The following is a 6,686-nucleotide window of genomic DNA, read 5'->3' as shown; positions in this document are numbered from 1 at the left end:
AAATATAAAATATATTTTGATTTGTTTAACACTTTTTGGGTTACTACATGATTCCATATGTGTTATTTCATAGTTTTGATGTCTTCACTATTATTCTACAATGTAGAAAATAGTAAAAATAAAGAAAAACCGTTGAATGAGTAGGTGTGTCCAAACTTTTGACTGGTAGTGTGTATGAACTAGAGCAGTGGTCACCAACCTTTTCTGAGTCAAGATCCCTTTCGCAGTCAAAAAGCAAGCTGAGATCTACTGCTCAGACCTTTTTCTTTACATTAACCCACACAAACAGTTTAATAGGAATGAGGTTTGGGCAGTTGGCCTAATACATTAACACAGGATATTGGCTATATGATTGGCCTGCCAATATTGTTAATCAGATCATATTATATTTCAAAACTCGAACTTTGATAACAAAATAGATCAGTTGGTTTAGCATTTGTGAGTCACTGTGGAGCATGAATTGAAATAATTAGCTTTTTTATTTTACTGGACTGATGGTACCTGCATCTGACGGTCAACAAGGCCAAATCACGACGTCAGTGATCTTCAAGTCGAACATTCGGACCTCTAGAAAGATGTCAGAGTTTCAGACTTGGAATTCTGAGTTAGATGACCGTTCCCAACCGCCTCTCACGGTCCCTGCTCTCTCCTTCCTTTCCTCCGGTGAGACTGACCAGAGAGAGGGGACACTGTCTTCCACCTGATGGCGAAACTCAAGTCGCACCGCATCTGCCTCATGTACAAATTAATGTTGTTCCTATGACCAGAGAAAGTTAAATATTCCTTAATATTAAAATAGACACGACTAGCTGCTAATAATAATAAAACGCAGGGCTATCAATACTTGGCTACTCATTCATTGCAGCTGCAGCCCGAGCGGAAGTACGGAGAAGCACGTTTTGTAATAGTGTTAAATAAAAACAGTGACAGTGCTGAATATAAACTTAAACATGAACTCATTCATAAAAACAGCAGCTCTTTGCTGTATTCGTTGACAGTCTCTCTGTGGTCATGGTTTTAAAAGTTATTAAATCTTACGTAGTGTAGCGACCCGCACAGACAGCTGTGTGTTATGTTTAGGCTATTAGTTGGTTGTGTTGTACTTACCAGTACCCAGTGTACGCGGGGTCCGACATGCCAATCAACCTGCTATCTGCCAATCACGGGAATGCCTGGAATATTCTGACGCCGGGCATCCTGGTGGTTGGCGGAGTGGCGTGGAGGGGGGTTGGGCAGGGGGATGGAGCTATGGAAGTTAAGACCAGGGTTAGCCATTGTTCTCTCTCTTACGTCTGGCCTTCACAAGAGAAGAGAATGTCCTTCATTTATTTGGCGTGGGCTACGGCCAAACAGTAGCCTGTATGAAGTTGGGTTAATAAACCGTCAATTCGTAAACTCAAACCTCTGTCTGGACAATTGTTCCTTTATGATCTAGTCAGGTAATTACAGTAGGTTAGTAGCCTATTAAACTTGGCTGTGGCCAGGGTCATGGAAGCTCTGTAGCCACTGTGGTTTGAGCTATCCGATTGGGCAGCGCAGTAGGTGCACTCGATTTAGCCACAGATTTGCCGGTCCGCTGGGTAGGCGGAGTGTGTCTCATGGGAACACTTTGCTTACCCGGTGAGCATGACTTTTGATTCAAGTGCACCTACCGGCAACAGCTCAACACGATTTAAAAAAGGAGCGACTAGGAATGCCTTGAAGATTCGTGATCGACCAGTTGGCGACCACTGATCTAGAGCTACACTCTAATGCAGTATATACCCATCCTATGAACTAGCTACCCCCTGTCCTATTAGGTATGTATCCATCCTCTATACTCCATCCCTGTGTAAAACCATGACCCTTATATTAACGCATGCACACGCACACACACACACACATTCACACACACACACACACACACACACACACACACACACACACACACACACACACACACACACACACACACACACACACACACACACACACACACACACACCATTACCCTTATATAAACCAATACTAATGTCACTCACCAATGAGGGCCCAATGTATCCCCTCCACTCAACCTCTGTCTTCCATCCCAAAACAGATGAACTACATTAGCTAGATCCTGCTAGGTAAGTGGCGGGGATTTACATCGCCACGGCAATAGAATACATTAAGGAGTGCAATACGTCAGACAGAATTAGAATAAACAGAACTGATACTCGAATTCTTAACTCAGAACAGTGTCTCTCTTTTTTCTCTTTCTGTCTCTCTTTCTCTCTCTTCTATGAAAGAGATGGTGATTTGCATTCGTACAGGGTAGTCATGACAATCTGATATCTGAGAGAAGGAGGTCATTAATGAAGATCTTGGCGCACGCACACACAAACACACACATAAAAACCTCCTAACGTGACGAAGCACCGGGCATTAAGCGTCTGACCTTGAGAGTGTCTCATGTTACTAAAGTCCCTAACCAAGACTGTCCTCCCACTCACACAAAAGTAAGAATTCACGCACACTCCCAGACAATGTGATTAATAATGTATTGGAGGAGAGGCCTGTGAATCTGAAGCAGAACTGGAATTAGATCATCTATTTAACCCCCGGGGTCACATTCAGGGAGAGGGAGAGGAGAGAGAGGGAAGAGGAGAGAGAGGGAAGAGGAGAGAGAGGAGGGGAAGAGAGAGGAAAGAGGAGAGAGAGGAGGGGAAGAGAGAGGAAAGAGGAGAGAGAGGAGGGGAAGAGAGAGGGAAGAGAAGAGAGAGGAGGGGAAGAGAGAGGAAAGAGGAGAGAGAGGAGGGGAAGAAAGAGGGAAGAGGAGAGAGAGGAGGGGAAGAGAGGAAAGAAATGGAGAAAGTAGAGAGGAAAAGAGAGGACAAAATGAAAAGAGACAGAGAGAGATAGAGGAGAAGAGGGAGCGAGATGATAAAGGAAGAGGAGGAAAAGAGAAGAGGAAATGGATAGAATTGAAATACAATGACTAGAGAGAAGGAGTGAGTGAGTGAGTGAGTGAGTGAGTGAGTGAGTGAGTGAGTGAGTGAGTGAGTGAGTGAGTGAGTGAGTGAGTGAGTGAGTGAGTGAGTGAGTGAGTGAGTGAGTGAGTGAGTGAGTGAGTGAGTGAGTGAGTGAGTGAGTGAGTGAGTGAGTGAGTGAGTGAGTGAGTGAGTGAGTGAGTGAGTGAGTGAGTGAGTGAGTGAGTGAGTGAGTGAGTGAGTGAGTGAGTGAGTGAGTGAGTATGACCTGCTGCATGTACAGTTGAAGTCAGAAGTTTTCTGGCTGTGCTGGGTAGAGATTATAACAGAACAAGGCCAAGATGTTCAAACGTTCATAGATGACCAGCAGGGTCAGATAATAATAATCACAGTGGTTATAGAGGGTGCAACAGGTCAGCACCTCAGGAGTAAATGTCAGTTGGCTTTTCATAGCCGATCATTCAGAGTTAGAGACAGCAGGTGCGGTAGAGAGAGAGAGAGTTGAAAACAGCAGGTCCGGGACAATTTAGCACGTCTGGTGAACAGGTCAGGGTTCCATAACCGCAGGCAGAACAGTTGAAACTGGAGCAGCAGCATGACCAGGTGGACTGGGGACAGCAAGGAGTCATCAGGCCAGGTAGTCCTGAGGCATGGTCCTAGGGTTCAGGTCCTCTGAGAGAAGAGAGAGAGAAAGAGAGAGAGAAGGAGAAAAATAAATAGAGAAAAAGAGAGAAAGAGAATTAGAGGGAGCATACTTAAATTCACCCAGGACACCGGATAAGACAGGAGAAATACTCCAGATATAACAGACTGACCCTAGCCCCCGGACACATAAACTATTGCAGCGTAAATACTGGAGGCTGAGACAGGAGGGGTCAGGAGACACTGTGGCCCTGTCCGACAATACCCCCGGATAGGGCCAAACAGGCAGGATATAACGCTACCCACTTTGCCAAAGCACAGCCCCCACACCACTATAGGGATATCTTCAACCACCAACCTACTACCCTGAGACAAGGCCGAGTACAGCCCACGAAGAGAGATCAGGGTCCAGAGTAATGCTAGAGGTCCTTCACAGTTGTATTTGAGACGACTGTACAACCACCATCAAGATTAATTGTCAGATCCAACAGATGATCTCTTTGTTTCTTGGGACCTAGAACTAGCATCTCTGTTTTGTCCGAGTTTAAAAGTCAAAGATTTGCCGCCGTCCACTTCCTTATCTCTGAAACACAGGCTTCCAGGGAGGGCAATTTTGGGGCTTCACCATGTTTCATTGAAATGTACAGCTGTGTATCGTCCGCATAGCAGTGAAAGTTAACGTTATGTTGCCGAATGACATCCCCAAGAGGTAAAATATATAGTGAAAACAATAGTGGTCCTAAAACGGAACCTTGAGGAACACCAAAATTTACAGTTGATTTATCAGAGGACAAACCATCTACAGAGACAAACTGATTTCTTACCAACAGATAAGATCTAAACCAGGCCAGAACTTGTCCATGTAGACCAATTTGGGTTTCCAATCTCGCCAAAAGAATGTGGTGATCGATGGTATCAAAAGCAACACTAAGGTCTAGGAGCACGAGGACAGATGCAGAGCCTTGGTCTGACGCAATTAAAAGGTAATTTACCACCTTCACGAGTGCAGTCTCAGTGCTAAGATGGGGTCTAAATCCAGACTGAAGTGTTTCTTATACATTGTTTGTCTTCAGGAAGGCAGTAAGTTGCTGCACAACAGCTTTTTCTTAAAATTTTGAGAGGAATGGGAGATTCGATATAGGCCGATAGTATTTATATTTTCTGGGTCAAGGTTTGGCTTTTTCAAGAGGCTTTATTACTGCCACTTTTAGTGAGTTTGGTACAGATCCTGTAGACAGGTAGCTGTTTATTATGTTTAACATATGAGGGCCAAGCACAGGAAGCAGCTCTTTCAGTAGTTAAGTTGGAATAGGGTCCAGTATGCAACTTGAAGGTTTAGAGACCAAGACTATTTTCCTCGATGTGTCAAGAGATATAGTATTAAAAAACATCAGTGTCTCCCTTGATCCTAGGTCCTGGTAGTGTTGTGCAGACTCAGGACAATTGAGCTTTGGAGAAATACGCAGCGAGGAGTGATGGACTCCATCCTAGCTTGAGAGGTGCTCTCATCTCATCTTATCTATGAACATAGACAGGGCTCTAACTCCTTTAGCTCCACAATGAGATAAGGTGCAGGCCAGGGTGCAGGCTGACAGCCTGCTAGGATGGAGTCCATCACTCCTCAGCAGGTCAGGCTTGGTCCTGTTTGTGGGTGAGTCCCAGAAAGAGGGCCAATTATCTACACATTCTATATTTTGGGAGGGGCAGAAAACAGTTTTCAACCAGCAATTGAGTTGTGAGACTGTGCTGTAGAGCTCATCACTCCCCCTAACTGGGAGGGGGCCAGAGACTCGATGCCGACACATCTTTCTAGCTTATTTACACACTGAAGCTATGTTGCACTTGGTGACCTCTGACTGTTTCATCCTAGCATTGTTGGTGCCCACGTGGATAACAATATCCCTCTACACTCTACACTCACCAGTTTTAGCCTTAGCCAGCGCCATCTTCAGATTAGCCTTAACATCGGTGGCCCTGCACCCTGGTAAACGGTGCACGATCGCAGGATGATTCTTTTTAAGTCTAATACTACAGGTAATGGAGTCGCCAATGACTAGGGGTTTCAATTTGTCAGAACTAACGGTGGGAGGCTTCGACGTCTCAGACCCCGTAACGGGTGGAGGAGAGACCAGAGAAGGCTCGGACTCTGACTCGTTGCTTAATGGGGAGAACCGGTTGACAGCGGTTGAGCATTCCTACAGTATTTCCTTCCAGAAGCCATGAGAAAATTGTCTGGCTGCGAGGACTGTGCGAGGGGATTTATACAACTATCTGTACTTATTGGTGGCACAGACACTGTTTCATCCTTTCCTACACTTAAATTACTTTGGCCTAACGATTGCGTCTGAAGCTGGGCTTGCAGCACAGCTATCCTCCTAGCCGTGTCTGAATCCTGGCTTAGGAAGTCTACCAAAAACTCTGAAATCTTCATCCCTAACTACAACGTTTTCAGACAAGATAGAACGGCCAAAGGGGGCGGTGTTGCAATCTACTGCAGAGATAGCCTGCAGAGTTCTGTCCTACTATCCAGGTCTGTACCCAAACAATTTGAACTTCTACTTTTAAAAATCCATCTCTCTAAAAAAAAGTCTCTCACCGTTGCCGCCTGCTATAGACCACCCTCGGCCCCCAGCTGTGCTCTGGACACCATATGTGAACTGATTGCCCCCCATCTATCTTCAGAGCTCGTGCTTCTAGGTGACCTAAACTGGGACATGCTTAACACCCCAGCCATCCTACAATCCAAGCTTGACGCCCTCAATCTCACACAAATTATTAATGAACCCACCAGGTACCACCCCAAAGCTGTAAACACGGGCAACCTCATATATATCATCCTAACCAACTTGCCCTCTAAATACGCTGTTTTCGACCAAGATCTCAGCGATCACTCATTGCCTGCATCCGTAATGGGTCAGCGGTCAAACGACCTCCACTCATCACTGTCAAACGCTCCCTGAAACATTTCAGCGAGCAAGCCTTTCTAATCGACCTGGCCTGGGTATCCTGGAAGGATATTGACCTCATCCCATCAGTAGAGGATGCCTGGTTATTTTTTTTAAATGCCTTCCTCACCATCTTAAATAAGCATGCCCC

The sequence above is a fragment of the Salmo salar genome, chromosome ssa14 (genome assembly GCF_905237065.1).
Source record: "Salmo salar chromosome ssa14, Ssal_v3.1, whole genome shotgun sequence".
Classification (NCBI taxonomy): Eukaryota; Metazoa; Chordata; class Actinopteri; order Salmoniformes; family Salmonidae; genus Salmo; species Salmo salar.
The sequence above is the reverse complement of the archived record's forward strand: the minus strand, read 5'-3'. Positions refer to the sequence as shown.